Source organism: Podarcis tiliguerta (assembly GCF_965153285.1).
Source record: "Podarcis tiliguerta genome assembly, chromosome: 5".
In the NCBI taxonomy this organism is placed as follows: Eukaryota; Metazoa; Chordata; class Lepidosauria; order Squamata; family Lacertidae; genus Podarcis; species Podarcis tiliguerta.
In genome coordinates, this window is record NC_139538.1 from 76,883,003 (window position 1) to 76,900,065 (window position 17,063).

At 43.3% G+C, this 17,063-nt stretch overlaps 1 long non-coding RNA gene across 3 annotated transcripts in view; it reads left to right on the forward strand.

Moving 5' to 3' along the window:
• Positions 1-11,551, forward strand: part of LOC310677335 — a 31,550-nt gene extending 19,999 nt beyond the window's left edge. For all 3 annotated transcript variants that reach the window (XR_014511087.1, XR_014511088.1, XR_014511089.1), the window contains 2 exons: positions 10,770-10,880; positions 10,981-11,551. This is a non-coding gene — a long non-coding RNA (uncharacterized lncRNA). The remainder of the gene's footprint in view (positions 1-10,769; positions 10,881-10,980) is intronic.
• Positions 11,552-17,063: the final 5,512 nt, after the last annotated feature.

The window sequence follows — 17,063 nt, forward strand, 5'->3', positions numbered from 1 at the left end:
TCTCTCAAAAGCTTCCCTGCCAGGAGCACTTTTTAGAATGACCGTGTGACCATGCAAACTCACGTGATTAGTATAGGAAGTTCTGGCAGCAAGGAAACTTCTGAGAGGAACCCCGTCCTGCTGCAAGTGCAAATGGTACTTTTAAGAAAGGCGAAGAGGGGATAGAGAATCGCTGTCTCAGCATAGCTTTATGGGTCAAAGCAGAGTCTTAGTGATCCATTCCCCCCTCCCTGTGTGTGTTCACCAGGCTGTTGACCCAAGGAGTGGACCCAGTTATTTTGTGATGACTCCTGTATCCAGTGCTGAATTTACATATAAGCTAAACAAGCTATAGCTTAGGGCCTCACTCTCTTGCCCCCCCCCCCAAAAAAAAAAATTTGAAGGAAAAAAACTGGATGTACATTTTCAGAATAGAAGATAAAGAACAAATAAAATAAAACCTACATATAGCAACAGTGTATTGTGTTGTGTAGGCTCCTATGATGTAAGTAATGGGCCCCGCCTGCTAGTCCGCTCCCTAAAATATCACTGGTTTGCTCATTTCTATATATAGGGTGCCTACATTTTGCAAGTGCAAATGGCTTTAGGTACCTATTAGGTCCATAAATTACCATATAACATATATTCAACCCAAAAAAACAGTGACAATTTGTTGTTGACAAAGGACAGCTGGACATATAAAGGGCCCCATTACCTTCAGTAGCTTAGGGCCTCAACAAAACTATATCCAGCCCTGCCTGTATCTTCTGGGGTTTTCAGTTATGGGCTTAAACTTTCCTAGGGTAAGAATAGGGATTATTCCTACAACTATGTGCAGCTGTGGTTCTGCCGGATTCACATATATGTGGCAGTAGGTACCAGGAAATCAACTAGGGTTTCAAAAACATCCAACCAGTTCTTGAAAAGGCCATCCTTCCTAGCAGGTTCTGCACAAGACATCTTGCCAACCCTTTGGAGTGGATTCAACATGATGTCTTTATCACCCAAGGAATGGTGATTCATCATTATCTATCACAGAAAAGGTGGTATGCTATAACTGCACCTTCTTGCTGGGGTATGCACCTCCCAAAACAACCTGTTTGCTTTGACCCTGGATGCATTTTGCCTGTCATCCGCTACATCCGTTGGACTAGTGGTTGTTTCTGCTCCACTATCTAATTTAAGAAAAATGGTTACAGCAGCTACGGGAACTGTGCTATACCATTCTTGTACTCTGCTAGTCGCTGAGATGACATTATACCTATCAGCAATGTGCTCATAACCTGTTCCACTTTCGAGCTGCCACATTTTTGCAAAGTGGCTTGTTCAAGAGCATTTGTAGGAAAATACTCAGAAGACTAAACACAATCTAGGCTTCTGCATGTTTCTACATCTACTGCAAGCTCTGCTTTTGGCTACTGAACAGCCCTCTTGTGGTGCAGATTGTGTTGGAGGTTTTGCAAACTGCAAGGATGCTTTCATTTTTGCTTCAGCAGCAAGTGCTGTTGCTTCAGCTGATGTGATTTGAGCCTGGGCCTTCACTTTGTGGATATCCACAGCCTGTTAGAGAGTGGAAGAGGGTGGAAGACGCTCAAGTTTTTTCTTGAGTTCACTGTCAGTTAATGCTGACCTCCCTCATCACTAAATCTCAAAAGAGCAAGATTCACAGGCTTTGCTTTACATCTCAGCTGCTTGTTCCTGGTGTAGGTCTTCACTGCCCTTATTTCTGTTAGTTTGGGAGTCAGAGATGGGGCAGGGAGAGTGCCTGGCTCTTGTAAGAAACAAGGACCTGCAGGACCTGCAGCTAGGTGGTCTCTAGATACCTTCTGCAGTAGGAGCCTTTTGAGCAGTAGGGACAGTCAAGACACAGCCCTTCCTTTTTTATAATAATTTTTATTAATTTTAACATATAAATTATAATACATACCACAAAACTTCACCACTTATACAATCTTTTTTGGACTTCCATCAGCACCTCTGATGATCCACCATTTTTATCACTTCTTATGCATTTCTTAAATTCATATTGCCTTTAATTATCTTAACTAACCATCCTCCCCTTTACCCATTTTTGCAATAGTTCCAATAATTCACCTCACAAAACGTCTTGCAAACCAAGACCCAGCCCTTCTAGGTCTGTTGCGAATGAGCCAGAGAGAGGATTATGTATGCAGCCTTGCAATGACTTAGGGAGGGCTTATGCCAAGAGGCCGGGACCTAGCTTACAACCCCTCACACCCTTCCTTTTAAACTGACTTCACAGGAAAGCATATTGCTGGCCAGCAAACGTGACCAGGGATGATGGGAGTTTTTGTTTAGCAACATCTGGATGGCCAATGTTTCCCCGAAGCTGCCTTATTCTGTAAAGCCATGTGAGAGTTCAGTTACACTAAGAGACAGTGACTTGCCATAAGACACACTGTGGGTTTTGTGGCTGAATGGGAATTTGAACCCAGCACCCTACTCATTGCATCACACTGGCTGTCTTTAACTGCATCCACAAGACAATACGGAGTTGGCACTAATATTGGCAGCATCACTCTGCAGTTGTACGAAGTACAAAGCAAATTAAAAATCCGCCCTTGAGCTAATTCCTGTTTATTTACTCAAAAGCTCCCATTGATCCCTGTTTGCCTTTCTCCAAAGCAATGTACACAGGATTACAGCTGCAGAAATTAAAATTGTTCTTAGTTGTGTGGGTTTTTTTTTAAAAAAGAAATAAATAAAACCAAATCTTGATATCTTTAAATACAACTCAGTCCCAGCTATGTTTACTCAGAAGTAAACCCCACTATGTTCAATGGCATTTACTCCCAAGTAAATGTGGCTAGGTTTGCAGTCTTAGACAGCCACAGGGTCAATTAAAAAGATGGGAAACATCGCTGGTTTATCTCGTAATTGCACTACTTTCAACCTTGTCCTGATGTATTTCATCAAAGGCTGCTTGGCTGCTTTCATGCTTTATTTCATGGCAGGCATGCCATGAAAATGGGAAGAACCAGATTCCTGTATTAAAAATCCTTGGCCCAGTAAAATATTCATGGTACTATAGGCTTGTTTGATTTTCAATAATCTTACCCAACAGGGCCTGTAAAAAGGATGCAAACCAGAAGCGATACTGGCAGCCAGGAAGATTCAGCTCTCTTTGACACAACGTTGATGCGAATACAATCCCATTCCCTTTCAGACATATGCAGGTGTCAGCGACCAGAATGAGGCCCATTCTGTTTAATAGCGCTCAGTATTTCCCCTCCCCTTTGACAAGCCAGTGCTACTGCATTCATACGCAGGTAAAGCTTTTATGTACTGCAGCACATAACATTTTGCTTATGACAGAACTGCTCTTTAAAATACGGGCTGACAATTCACCCTCCCGGCTTCTCCAATGTCTTTACCTGCAGGAGGGGAGGGAGAGCGCATAAATTTGGAATAAGGGCATTATAAAGTACTTCTTCTCTCTCTCTCCCCCCCCTCCCCGTTTGAGATATCTTGACGTATCTCAACCTCTTTTTCCTATCTACAACATGGGAATAGTGATGGCTGCTGGATGGATTTGGGGATAAGCGGGACACGTACTGCAAAACAAAAGCAAAAATCACAGACACCCCGTCCATCAAGGGATGCATAGAAGCAGGCTTCTGTGGCTGCTACTGATGTCCATGTATATAAAAATGTAAGAGCCCTGCTAGATCAGCCCAAATGCCCCCATAATCCATCATCCTATCGCATGCCAAGGCTCCATGAGCCAGTCGCTCCCTATGTGGTGAAATAACCAGTCAAGACAGCAGAACAGAGGTTTTGGGGGTTCAAATTCAGATGTGAAAGGTCTGGCATAGGCATTAGGTGAAGTATTTCTAATGATAAACCACAATTGGGGGTCCGCATAAAGAAACACTTTTATTTTCATTTGGGATGCTTATCGTTAAAATGCCTAATAGGAAAGCTAATGTTGTTGTTTAGTCGTTTAGTTGTGTCTGACTCTTCGTGACCCCATGGACCAGAGCACACCAGGCACTCCTGTCTTCAACTGCCTCCCACAGTTTGGTCAAACTCATGCTGGCAGCTTCGAGAACACTATCCAACCATCTCGTCCTCTGCCGTCCCCTTCTCCTTGTGACCTCCATCTTTCCCAACATCAGGGTCTTTTCTTTGCCAGTGTGCTGGTGAGGTAGCACTTAGCAGGACTGAACTCATTGCTCACTGGCTGATGAATGAAGGGTTCAGTTCTGCTATTTGCAGGGATCTCCTTTGCCAGCACATTTCCAGCTAAAGCAACACCAAGCAGGGTTGAATTCTCCACTCTCCCCTGATGAACAGAGGCTTTGGTCCTGCTCTCTGTGGGGCTCAGCTGCAGAGGATTGAATGCCACCCCTAACCATCAGCTGACCTCACCCAGTGACATCAGTTGATTGACAGGTGGGCATTTTTTTGCGGAAATTGCTTAAGGGCAAAACTGAACTCACTGTAGGCCAATTTTGGTGCATGGGCTGCTGTAGTGCATGCTCTATACCATCATCCCTAGGCAGCAGGACCAGTGGTCAGGGATGATGGGAACTGTAGTCCAAAAACAGCTGGAGACCCAAGTTTGGGAAACCCTGCTCTATACATTATAACATTATAATGCTGTGCATTGCCATGGAGGGAAAATGCACAGTGCAAGGATATCACATTGCAAGCTGCATTATGTTGAGGAAAACAAAAAAATGGAAGTGGCAGCAAAAGCAGCAGCCCTGTGCTTCTTCTATCATCTAGTTCCTCCCGCAGACAAATGGGGCAATAGGATGGCCTAATAAGATTGCTCATTAACCACCTGCCAGCCAAAATATAAGAGAACGGTCTGATTTATTGTGGAAATAAAAGAACACACATTTTTTAGAACGGAATTATGTCTGCTGGTAAAAGGCACAAACGATCATTGCTGTGCTGGAGACACACATGCACACAAACCCTGTTAAAAAACCCAGACCTGGTTTTAGACTCCCCCACCCACCCCCAGTCATGTTCCACTGATTTTTAATGAAACTTGTTAAGTTTATTGAGTTATAAAGGCTTAGCAGATGCTTAATGGCCCAATCAAGTAATTAATTGCTACTTCCGGTTGAACAATGTTTTGTCAATCAGCCATGATGGCAGGTTTAGTGAAAACAGTTGATTATTTAAATGCTCTAATCATGCATACTTAAAACATTTTTTGGGGGTGGGGGGTGGGGAGGGGCGGTTACTTAAGCCAGTCTGAAGAATTCTGTTCTCTTTGGAATAGCAAAGGCATAATTAAAACAGATGTGGTTAACATCTTTCTCTAGGGGAATGAAAACTAGAGCAATTACTGATGACGATGGTTCTTTAGAAAACCAAGCATAGTGAAGCAGTTTCTGTGCATTAAACATCTAGTTTACTCACAACCTTCTTACTTATAACCCGTTAATTTTTTTTAGGGATTTACTTACATTTTATTAATTATACATCAAAAAAGTATAAAGTATGAGTGATAACAGATAAATTTGATTCAGTTAAAGGCAAGCTAATAAAATTTGCACTTTCCGAAACAATACATTAACTGAAACACAGGCACCCTTTGAAAGTTGCACATTACGAATGTCGCAATGCACTTATCCAGCAAAGTAACATTTACAAAATTGCATAAACTAGGGTAAGCTGTTCATAGAAATGTATATGCACAAGTAAAAAAATATTTTAGAGGAAATTGTGTTGTGAAAATGTGTATATGAGGGGAAATTGCATATAATTCATTATATTGCATGTAAAAATATGCCTATTAGGAGATGTTCTGGCTAAAATACTGATGAATTTTCATGAGGAATTATTTTTTAAAAAAATGCAAACTCTTGTGGAAATGTGCGGAACAGAATTTGACAGGAAAAATGAGAAATTGAAAGAACCTGAAATTGACCTATCTGCCCATCCCTAGTACACACACACACACACACACACCTGTTGTGGAAACATATTTGTCATGTTTTCGTCAGGCACATAATCTCAACTACCTTCAACCTTCAAGATTTAATGTCTGCCATGGTCCAATTGTTTTTGCTACTGTTAATTTCATCCTTTTGTCTCCAATGCATTGCTCTTGTTATTATATTCTTAAGATGTTGATGATTATAGCACATCCTAATATCACTTATGATATAGGGTGGGTTAGAAAAATTTTAAATACATAATGTAAATATTTTTAATAGCAACCCTATCATACTCATAATATGAGTAAGTAGGAACTAAAGTGATTTGGTTGTATGGGAGGAATCATTTCTGGGTGAGACCAACAGGAAATGGAAACAAGGGGGTACAGTATATGACTAGTTTCGGTTTTATATATTGCTTTGTGGCAACACACTGCTAAGTATAGTTTGTTTCAATTTAGTCTGTGGTTAATTCACAATTTTGCAAATACAGTCAAACCTTGGTTTTCGAACGGCTGCCAAACGCCAAAAACCCGGAAGTAAGTGCTCCTGTTTTTGAACGTTTTTTGGAAGCTGAACATCCAACGCAGCTTCCACTTGAGTGCAGGAAGCTCCTGCAGCCAATCAGAAGCCACACCTTGGTTTTCAAACATTTCGGAAGTCAAACGGACTTCCGGAACGGATTACGTTCGAGAACCAAGGTACCACTGTATAATAATAATAATAATAATAATAATAATAATTTATTTATACCCCGCCCTCCCCAGCCAAGGCCAGGCTCAGAGCAGCTTACAAGCAATAATAAAAACAAGATGAATGATTACAACTTAAAAACAAAAGTAAAATACATTAAAATAATGGAACATTAAAATATTAAAATGTAGCCTCATCGCAGGAGGTAAAGGAAAGAAAAAAGAAAGAGAGGGAGGGAATCAAATTGGCTCCAAGCCAAAGGCCAGGCAGAACAACTCTGTCTTACAGGCCCTGGGGAAAGAAATCAGATCCGGCAGGGCCCTGGTCTCATGAGGCAGAGCGTTCCACCAGACCGGAGCCAGAGCTGAAAAGGCCCTGGCTCTGGTTGAAGCCAATCTAACTTCCTTAGGGCCTGGGACCACTAGGGTGTTGTTATTTATGGACCTTGAGGCTCTCCGTGGGACATACCAGGAGAGGCGGTCCCGTAGGTACGAGGGTCCTAGGCCGTGAAGGGCTTTAAAGGTCAAAAGCAGCACCTTAAATCTGACCCTGTACTCCACCTGGAGCCAGTGCAGCTTGAAAAGCACTGGGTGAATATGCTCCCATGGCAGAGACCCTGTGAGGAGCCTCGCTGCAGCATTCTGTACCCGCTGGAGTTTCTGGGACAGCTTCAAGGGCAGCCCTGCGTAGAGCGAATTACAGTAGTCAAGCCTGGAGATGACCGTCGCATGGATCACTGTGGCCAGGTCGGGGCGGGAAAGGTAAGGGACCAACTGCTTGATGCGGCGAAGGTGGAAAAATGTTGCCTTGGCTGTTGCTGTAACTTGCGCCTCCATGGAAAGGGAGGCGTCAAGGATTACACCCAAACTCTTAATGGAAGGCAATGGCACTAATTGGGTCCCCGCAAGAGAAGGGAGTTGGTCCCTCATCCCCATGCCATCCCGACCTAGCCATAGGACCTCTGTCTTCGAAGGATTTAGTTTCAGTCGGCTCCCACGAAACCATCCAGCCACAGCTTCCAAACATCTGGTCAGTGTGTTCAGGGCCGAGTCGGTGTGGCCATCCATCAACAGATAGAGCTGAGTGTCATCAGCATATTGGTAACAGCCCAGCCCAAAGCTCCGGATAATCTGGGCAAGGGGGCGCATAAAGATGTTAAAAAGCATCGGGGAGAGAATTGCGCCCTGCGGCGTTCCACACACCAAGGAGTGGCGCGACGACATTTCCCTCCCTAGTGCCACCCTCTGTCCCCGACCAGAGATAAAAGAGCACAACCAGTTACGGGCTATGCCCTGTATCCCCACGTCTGCGAGGCAGTGGTCCAGAAGATCATGATCGACCATGTCAAAGGCTGCTGACAAATCTAAAAGGATCAGCAGTCCTGACCCGCCTCGATCTAGTTGTCTACGGAGATCATCTGTTAGGGCAACCAGAGCCGTCTCAGTCCCAAAACCAGGACTGAAATGGGTCTAATGCCGATCCATTATAACCATAATAAGTAAAGGGATCCCTGACCATTAGGTCCAGTCGTGGACGACTCTGGGGTTGAGGTGATCATCTCACTTTATTGACCGAGGGAGCCAGCGTACAGCTTCCGGGTCATGTGGCCAGCATGACTAAGCCGCTTCTAGCGAACCAGAGCAGTGCACAGAAATGCCGTTTACCTTCCCACCGGAGCGGTACCTATTTATCTACTTGCACTTTGACGTGCTTTTGAACTGCTAGTTTGGCAGGAGCATGGACCGAGCAACAGGAGCTCACCCCGTCACAGGGATTCGAACTGCTGATCTTCTGATCAGCAAGTCCTAGGCTCCTTGGTTTAACCCACAGCGCCACCCGCGTCCCATCTGTACTATAATACTTGGGGCTTAATTCTGAGTAGATATAGAATTGCACTTTTTTCAAAAAGGGCAAACTGGAATGTTGAAAATTTTCCTTACATTTAATATTGCTTAGACCAAATCACTCATTTTATTTCATGTGTCAAATCACTCCTTATAATGGTGTCTAATCTTGAAAACCCAAAACCCAAAGCAATTCTATTCCAGCCATTTCCCTTGGGGAATTTGACTACATCCTAATCTACTAGTTCAGAATTTTTTTTTCCTTCTCTCTGACCATTTCTTCCTAGTTATACTATCATGTATAATATTACTATATCATTAAATAAACCCCTGATCTCCCTGTAAAATACCTATAGGCTTTTACAATCTAAACCAAGCTGTGGCACTGGGGGCTCTTAATCCTTCCTCACAAATTCAGTTCTTGGCTCTTTTATACAGGTTTGCTCTTCCAGCAGTCTAACACTTTCTCCCAGCCTTAAAAAGAACTGTTTTCGTTACACCTCACACATTTACAAGATCTTTGTATTAACTGTGAGTGATTTTGCATGAACTTTTAATTTTTAGAACAGCTACAAACAAACAAGCACTCTTGAAGAAGCACCTTTTAAATCAACACCATGAGGCTGTTGAAGCAGTCGAGCCTATTGTTTTCATGTTGCTGCAAACTTGGTAGTAGCAAGCTTTTTGGGAGGTAGCAGGTAGCTCCAGATAAATTGCTGGCATCATAGAGGCAGCCATTGTGTAGAGTGACCCTTATGAGTGCCACGGAAAACTGGGAGTGGAAAGCAATCCAGGTTCCAGCTGTAGATTCACGACCTGGTCTCCAATTTGAGGTGTCAATATTTGTGGACCCATTTCAATTTAGATTTGATGGGAATGGTGGGTCTACAGAGGATTCTGAACACTTAGCTTGTCTTGGAGCCTCTAAAGTTCAGGGTAGGCACTCTAGTTGGGCTAGAAGTCCCATCATCCTTAGCCATTAGCTATTCTGACTGGGGCTTATAGGAAATAGCGTCCAAAAGAACTGAGAGTGCCCCAGGTTGCCCTCCTCTGCTCTAAACTCTGATGTACAAACAGCTCCATTATTGTGAAATCAGGGCCTCCAAGCCAGTTGCAAACACCATGCTGCAAAATCAAGCCTTTCCAACCACTCCCTCTGGATGTTTCTCCAATCCATTAGATTTATAGGAGGCACTGGGGGTTGTGGAAAGGATCTAATTCATGCTCAGAAGCTTTCAGGATGAACAGATTCCAGACCCTCTAAGTGTCCCCATTTTTCAGCGACAGTCCCGGATTTACAGAAGCTGTCCCAGTTTCTGATTTGATCCTGGAATGTCCCACTTTTCCTTAGGACATCCCTATTTTCATCAGAGAAGTGTTGGAGGGTACAGTAGGACGTCCCTCTTTTCACTGGAGAAATGTTAGAGGGTAAGGAGTTATGCGACCCCCGAGCCCAGGAGATATGTAACTATACAACCATTAGAAGACATTTGAAGGCAGCCCTGTATAGGGAAGTTTTTCAATGTTTACTGTTTATATATATGTTGGAAGCCACCCAGAGTGTTTGGAGCAACCAGCAACCCAGGCATATGGACAGGGAATAATAATAATGATGATGAAATGGGATGTCCCTATTTTCATCGGAGAAATATTGGAAGATAGGAGATTCCAACTGCTTTCCTTGAGGATGGGCCTATGCGAAGTGACAAGCTGTTCTATCAGAGTCCTTTTAGAGCAGTGCTGGCCAAACTTGGCCCTCCAGCTGTTTTGGGATTACAACTCCCATCACCCCTAGCTAACAGGATCACTGCTTTAGAGGTTATAACCCACATTACATTTTGTTACAGGTGAAGTCCTTGCGTTAAACTCGAGTAGCGGGTGGCGCTGTGAGTTAAACCACAGAGCATAGGACTTGCCAATCAGAAGGTCGGCGGTTTGAATCTCCACGACGGGGTGAGCTCCCATTGCTCGGTCCCTGCTCCTGCCAAACTATCAATTCGAAAGCACGTCAAAGTGCAAGTAGATAAATAGGTACCGCTGAGGCGGGAAGGTAAACAGCGTTTCCGTGCACTACTCCAGTTGGCCAGAAGCGGCTTAGTCATGCTGGTCACATGAAGCTGTACGCTAGCTCCCTCGGCCAATAAAGCGAGATGAGCGCCGCAACCCCAGAGTTGGCCACGACTGGACCTAATGGTCAGGGGTCCCTTTACCCTTTACCTTTAGCTTCAACATATTAAAAACTAACAGGAATATTTTCTTTCTCCAGAAAGCCCTGGTAACAGATAGGGATTTCCCCCTCTTGTTAACCACAGGATCTTGATTCTACTTTCAGAGGTACCAGAACACCAAAGCAGCAGCCAAGGATATACAACAAGGAGGAGGATAAGGGGAGAGATGGGGAAAGAGGGACATACATTAACAAGGCATTCTCCACTATTCAACTGTAAGTGACAGAAACTATCAGTAAAACTATTCAAAATGGCATTGTCAAGGTTTGTTAGGTTTGGACTACACAATCCAATTAACACGAATTCACCCTGCAGGAGGCTAGAGTCAAGCATCAGCAACTATCCTTGGCTGAACTGTCAAAACTCTGCAGATTTCAAAGATGGAAGATGAGGCAAATGATGATGAAGAGCTTTGTGAGTTTTTTTGAAGTCCGGTTTTACTGCTTTTACTGATATGATTGCTCTATTGTGTGAGCTCAGTTTATTCATTGGAAGACAACCATGAGCATTATTTTCAATGGAGCGAATATTCAAAATAATAAAATTTATACATACACAAACAAGTGAGCACCTTTTCATGAACCTTCTGGTCACCAAGCTGTGGGGAATATTGTCGTTACTTAAAATATGAAAGACCATCAACATTCCCATGGAGATGAGTCTGCTGACAATTTCCTACATGTTAGAACTCTAGAAATCTTAATAATGGGCAGTCTTTTCATTGCTAAGACTCTGGCAGAGTTCTGGAGCAGAATTAGAGAGGGTTGACCATGAGGAGGAGAGCTGAAACACAAACTCATTCAGGGAGCAGTAATTGACCATCTAGTCAACCAAACATTTTGAAAGGTGTGCTGCTTATTTTAGCAAAACCTTTACAAAGCTACCACAGGTTCGTTGTTGTTTAGTCGTTTAGTCGTGTCCGACTCCTTGTGACCCCTTGGACCAGAGCACGCCAGGCACTTCTGTCTTCCACTGCCTCCCGCAGTTTGGTCAAACTCATGTTGGTAGCTTCGTCCTCTGTCATCTCGTCCTCTGTCGTCCCCTTCTCCTTGTGCCCTCAATCTTTCCCAACATCAGGGTCTTTTCCAGGGAGTCTTCTTCACCGCAGGTTTAGTAGCTCCTATTTCAGCTGTGATTTTAATTCCCTGCAGAGTTATCAACCACAAGGCTCCCACAACTCCAAATGCATTTTATAAAAGTACAAATTGAAGGAAAGACAAATAAACTATACTAGTTTCCAGAGACAGTTCTGTTGCATTCTGTTATTAGCCTGCTCCATTTTACATTTGTTTTCCAGAGCCAATTTTATTTTATTTTATTTTATTTTTTGGCCTCGTACAGTACGGCAAGCACCGTAACAGGTTTTGCTGACTTGGGGGGGGGGGGGATTGTTCTGCTAGTTAGGCTGTCCCTCTGACCATCTGTTTTTCATGCCTGTTTTCCTGATTTAATATGCTTCTTCATCATTTCAGCTTGCGTCTCAGCCTTTTCAAATAAAAAGTAAGCAATAGCATTGACTTAGCATTCACCTGGTTTCATTGCTAGAAGCAGAATATCTTGACCATGTGCTGTGGATGGGGGAGAGGTACGGTGTCGCTTCAAGATGTGTTACTATGCGGTGGGAGGGAATCTCCAGATGCATTGTTGGGAGGGGCAGGGGGAAGAAGCACGTTGCTTAGAATGAAATTGCTCAAAATCTGAGAGGGGAAAATTCATGAAATGGCAGGCAACCTAAGTGGGGGAAACATTGCCTTAAAAACAAGCAAGCACCTTGCCTTTTGGTTTGGAACTCAGATGGAATCATCCAAAGTATGGCCATGATTTTCCACAGTCACAAGACCCCTTAGGTATGCAGGAGTATATCTGTTTGTGAATTAAAATGGAAAGAATATGCCCATCTCTAGGAGCCATAATGCTTCTGATCCATTCAGTTATTTGGCTGGGAATTGTGGAAGCAAAGCTGATCCTTCCACAGCTCTGTAGGTTTGCCCTTCACAGGGTGAGACCCTTTCAGTCAAATCCTCCCAGGTTGCTAAATGTTACAGTCCAGCCCAGAGAGATGCAAACAAAACAAACTTTTATTGATCCAGAGCCACTTCAACATTTCTACAGGGGCCTAAAGAGAGTAGGACCATGACAGAACTTTCACTCAACTGCCCTTGGGGGTCTACCTCTTTCCCCTCACTTTCGCAGACTTCAACTTGTTTGTTTACTTTTACTTAAAGGGGCAGCAACGTAATAAACATCAGAAAGGGTGAAACATGCACATTCATTTCTCTGTAATCCCCTTTCACATAAATAAGCCTCCCAAGAAACTAAGTTCTACGTGGCACACATGTACTGTTAATAAAAAACAACAACCTAAAATTAAAGGTACTAAAAGGTACCCACCCTGAGACCTGTGGGTATAGGGCAGTATATAAGTTCAATAAGTTTTAAAAGGGTTTCCCTCTCTGTTTCTGTAGTTGCCTACTGAAACAAATAAAACTTGGGATAGACAAGGAGTAGATTTTTGTGTGTAGGGGCTCTGGTCAGAATTCTGGTACAGATACAAAATTCCTGATCTGAGCTGGGAATGTGCTCAGAGGCCCCAGTTCCTTCACAATTCTGTCTGTTCCCCTGAGCAGCTATGACTCCAGATAGTCTTCTGAGGTGGCATTGGTGGCTCCATGTATCATGGTTTGCAAAATGTCCTCTTCGTGCTTTATTTAGAAATTTATGCTTTGTCATCTTTTTATATCACCTTCCAAATGTCATGGCACTCCCCCATTCTGAAAAAGAGCTAAATTCCTCTCTCAAATCAGCTGTCTGATAATTGTCAAAATGAATACTTGTTCCCTTTCCCCATATTCTGTAAAGAATTACTGGAAGGCAGCCATTTCCCTGACAATCTGTCTCGGCAACGTTTCTCCACGAGCTGCAATCTGGCTTCTCTGTTACTTGTACTACAGCCCCCTGCAGTGCTCTGGGTCACAAATGATTGATTTGTACTGTCAAATTATAATGATGATTTGGTGCTTTCTCTCTCCCTGCCCTGATTTTGGATATCTACCCTCTTTTGCTGCAGTATGCCATCACACAATCTTTATCTCCCCCCCCCCTTTTTAGCTGAACCCTTAAAAAAGTTTTTAAATGAATATCAAGAATAGAATCAGCCTGTGCAATGAATAACAGCTGAGCATTCTCTCTGCCACCATCCTGCCCCATAACACTTGATTTTAACAATGAAAACAATTCTGTGATGCCTTTAAGGAAATTCAGCTCCACGATCCGAAATGAATATTCAATGTGACATTAAAATTTCACAAATTTTGATGATGCAGGTTTGAATGCAGAACATACTTTTCTTATATGAAATAGTTCTTACATTTTAAAAAAAGTTATATTCCCAGTTACATCCCCAGAGATGGATAAGAGTTGTCCATAGGAATTTATAAAGATCTCAATGATTTTAAGGTGAGTGGGATGGAGTGCCAATGTGCTACCCCCATCTCAAAACCTTTCCAGAGGTAGCAGCAAGAATAGAATTCACCATTTTACTGAGTTCCTATTTAGTGTGAATTGTGTGTGTGTCTGTAGTGGTACCTTGGTACTTGAATGGCTTGGCTCCCGCAGAAGCCAAGTGCTCTCCTGAGCGCCTCAAACCCGGAAGTGAGTGTTCCGGTTTGCGAATGTTTTTTGGAAGCCGAAAGTCCAACATGGCATCTGCTTGAGTGCAGAAAGCTCCTACAGCCAATTGGAAGCTGCACATTAGTTTTCAAACTGTTTCGGGAGTCAAATGGACTCCTGCAAAAGATTAAGTTCAAGGACCAAGGTACCACTGTATATACCCACTAATGCAAATTCCAAACCAAATACAATTCATTCTCCATAAGCTATGTTGGGAAGGGCTGTGGCTAGAATAGAGTGATTCATATCAGCTCTGCCGTATAATTCACACTGAATACTGCAGCTCATACTGGGAGTGATTTACCAAAATGCTTGTTTACAAAGCTATTGTACTACCAACCTTACCATATGCTTGTGAAACATGGACCACTTATAAACACCATCTCCAACTCCTCGAAAGATTCCATCAGTGGTGTCTCCGAAAATGTTTACACATCACTTGGGAAGACAGGCAAACTAATGCCAGTATACTGGAAGAAGCAAAGATCACTAGGGTTGAAGCAATGGTTCTTCATCATCAACTTTGTTGGACTGGTCATGTGCGGATGCCTGATGATCGTCTTCCAAAACAACTATTCTGAACTTAAAAATGGAAAGCGTAATGCTGGTGGTCAACAAAAGAGGTTTAAAGACTCTCTCAAGGCAAATTTTAAAAAATGTAGTATAAACACTGACAACTGGGAAACACTGGCCTGTGAGTGCTCCAGTTGGAGAACAGCCTTTACCAAAGGTGTCATGGGTTTTGAAGACGCTCAAACTCAGGACACAAGGGAGAAACGTGCTAAGAGGAAGGCACGCTTGGCAAATCCACACCATCATCAACTCCCGCATGGAAACCAATGTCCTCACTGTGGAAGGATGTGTGGATCCAGAATTGGCCTCCACAGTCACTTACAGACTCATTGTTAAAACTGTGTTTATGGAAGACAATCTTACTCATCTACGAGAGATCGCCACAGAAGGAGGTTTACAAGAACCTGTCAGTGTCGTCCAGCGGCATTAGACCCATATTACAGCTCTTTCAGAAGCCAATAGATAGTGCTTGGTTGTCCTCCACTTTGCCCATGTGATACAGAGACCAGATTCCCTCAAGCTTTGCAGTCCCGAATCAGCACATACTGAACACTAATTGAGCCAACCGTTGTGTATATTTATGGAACTTAACAAACAGAAGTATGCAAATACTCAGTAAAAAAGGAGAGATAATGTCCTACCTAATCAACTGACACAGCAAGCTCTTTTGGTCACCAGCCCTTTCCTTTCTGGTCCTTTCAACCAACTCATCCTGATCCTCTCACTCATCCTGATTCCACCTCACTGTCCTGCTGCCCTTCTCCATCCATCCATCCCCCATGTTCTTCTGATGCAGCAGCACTGCAATATATCATGGAAGGATAACAGTGGGGCAGAGCTCTTCCTTTTGTAGAATAAAAACTCATTTTGGTATGCGAAATCTCAATTTCTTGCCCTAATTTCAAAAGATATTATATAGATGAAATGTCTATGGTTGGTAAAAAAAAAGGGGGGTAGGGAGAGACTCAGAGTCATAAAGTAGTTAAATAAGTGTTTGCATGTTTATCTGAATAGGAATTTGACAGCTGTATGTTATTCGTGACCTGCAAACCATCAGTAGGATTAGGGGCATGCTTCTTCTGAAAATAACTGTCAGCTTGAAGTAGCAATTACGGTCTTTGGGCTGTTTTGTAGCATTTGGAAATAAAACAACAGTTCCATTTCCTTTGGGGAAAAGTTGTTTGAATATGATTTTCTAAAAGGTTGCTAAGACGGGGTCAAATATGCAGCTCCTTTTCTTACGGCCAAAGAAGTTTGTAGAAGGAAGTGAGTAAAGGAGCGAAGAGGGAGGATTGATGAGGAACTGCCTAAGTGACTGCCAGGCCCTCATTTGCCAAGGTAGAATTTGAGAGGAGAACCCCCTTTCCTTTTCCCACCATGGTGAGACATTTGGGAGGAAGCTTCCTTTGAACTTGGTCCCCTTTATTTTGATTTTGTGCATCTGTCAGCTCTCACTAGAGACTACTGGATAAGGGCTACTTACGAGCTGATGAAACGAGATTGAGGGGATATATGAGCAGGCAGTGATAAAGATTGGGTCTCACCTGTGCTGGCATGCAAATATCACTGATTTACTCAGCTGTGCCACAATTACATTGCTAATATATTTACTCACACAAAATTGGATGACCAGCTGGGGCCTATTTATGTTGCTTTGGAGAGCTAGACAAATGAAGCCCACTCAGCCATGTCGCTGTTATACCTTTGTCTCATAATCAGTGCATATGATACATGCGCCTGCTGAGAGAGAGCACTCTCAGTTCCCACAGTCTCTTTGAATGTGGATTCCCCTTCGTGTGGCATGACTGCCACTTATTAGGCAGTGTGTGCACATTTCATTTCACTTTTAATTTGTATACCGCCTTAAGGAAATCAGTCCTGAGTGCTCACTGGAAGGACAGATCCCGAGTGCTCACTGGAAGCTGAGGTGCCAATATGGCCACCTCATGCGAAGAGAAGACTCCCTGGAAGAGACCCTGATGTTGGGAAGATTGAGGGAACAAGGAGAAGGGGATGACAGAGGATGAGATGGTTGGACAGTGATCTCGAAGCTACCAACATGAGTTTGACCAAGCTGCAGGAGGCAGTGGAAAACAGGAGTGCCTGGCGTGCTCTGGCCCATGGGGTCATGAAGAGTCAGACACGACTAAATGACT